The sequence below is a fragment of the Camelina sativa genome, chromosome 17 (genome assembly GCF_000633955.1).
Source record: "Camelina sativa cultivar DH55 chromosome 17, Cs, whole genome shotgun sequence".
NCBI lineage: Eukaryota > Viridiplantae > Streptophyta > Magnoliopsida > Brassicales > Brassicaceae > Camelina > Camelina sativa.
The window spans coordinates 31,138,258-31,140,040 of record NC_025701.1 but is presented as its reverse complement, the minus strand read 5'-3'; positions in this window follow the sequence as shown (position 1 = coordinate 31,140,040).

Sequence of the window (1,783 nt, the reverse complement as noted above, 5' to 3'; positions counted from 1 at the left end):
TTGGCTCCCAAGTCTGCTTCTTAATAACATCACAGTCTCATATGACTCTTATCAAAGGAACATTCTTCTTCCAAAGTTCCCTGACTCTCCTTTTGAGAACACTCACTGGTCTCACCTCCACAGTCATGTTAGGCTAAAGATCCTTGTGGAATGCACGCATAACATCAGGCAACTCCAGCCTATATGATATTGGCCCCATCCGCTCAATCACTCTAAACGGTCCCATGTACCTCAGACTCAACTTAGTCTCTGTCAATGACCTGTTCGGACCCCGCATCATGGCCATCTTGAGATACACTCTGTCTCCCACCTGGAATTCAATATCCCTCCTTCTCTTATCGGCATAACTCCTCTGCCGATCCTGAGCTTCCTTCATGTTCAGCTTCAGAACTCGAATCTTCCCCGAGTTCTCATGAACAACACTCACCTTGTACATGCTCCTCTTCACCCACCTGAATCCACCATAACGGTGTATGACATGACGTCTCATACAACGCTTCATAAGGAGCCATCCTAATACTCGTCTAGTGACTGTTGTTGTAAGCAAACTCTACTTAGCTCAGGTGATCTGCCCAATGGCCATCCCAATCCAACACACACATCCTCAGTAAATCCTCCAGCATCTGGATGTTCCTCTCTGACTGCCCATCTGTCTGGGGAGGCTAAGCTGTACTCATATACACCTTAGTGCCCATATCTGCCTAACATGCCCTCCAAAACACCAAAGTGAACTTGGAATCCCTATCAGACATGATACTCATTGGTACCCCATGCAACCTGACTATCTCTTGCACATACTTCCTAGCCAAGACAGTTGCTCCATCAGTCTTCTTAATGGCTAGAAAATGTGCCGACTTATTCAACCAGTCCAGAATGACCCATATTGCATCAAAGGTCCAAGACACTGGCAATCTTACAACGAGATCCATCCTGATCATGTCCCACTTCCACTCTGGAATTGGCAAGCTATTCAATAAGCAGTCCTGAACCTGATGCTTAACCTCACCAGCTGGCAGACATCACACCTCGCGACCCAACCAACTACATCTTTCTTCATCCAGACCCAGTGATACTACCACTTGAGGTCACGGTACATCTTAGTCGCTCCTTGATGAATAGAGAACATGCTCGCATGAGCCTTCCTCATGATCTCTTACCTCAACTCCTCATCCTTGGGCACACATATCAGCCGGTGCACCAGTATGGTACCATTAGCTGAGACATGATGCTGTGAATCAACATCTCTAGAGGCATTCACCAGCCCCAAATCTTTCTCATGAGCCAACCGTACTTTACTCAGAAGGTCTGCTCGATCAGCCACCTCCAAATCCAACCTCTCCTGAGAAACAACACACAACCTCAAAGCACTAATCTCTCCTACCAAAGACTCCATGTCCTGCTTCTGAGACAAAGCCGCCTGCTTTCGACTCAAAGCATCTGCAAATAATTTAGTCTTACTAGAGTGGTAGGCTATCTCTAAATTATAATCTGCCACCAGTTACATCCACCACATATGCCTCAAATTCAGCGCAGGCTGAGTAAATATATACTTCAGACTCTTATGATCTATAAATACTTGTACCTGCGGACGATAATAATAAGGTCTCGAAATCTTTAAGGCAAAATTACAGCAGCCATCTCAAAATCATGAGTAGGATAATTGTCCTCATGCTTTCACAACTACCGCGAAGCCTAAGTGATATCTTGTGTTTTTATGAGTTTTTAAAGCTTATTTCCTCATTATTTTGTGCATATTCATGAGAATTTAGGGTGTTTAGGCTGC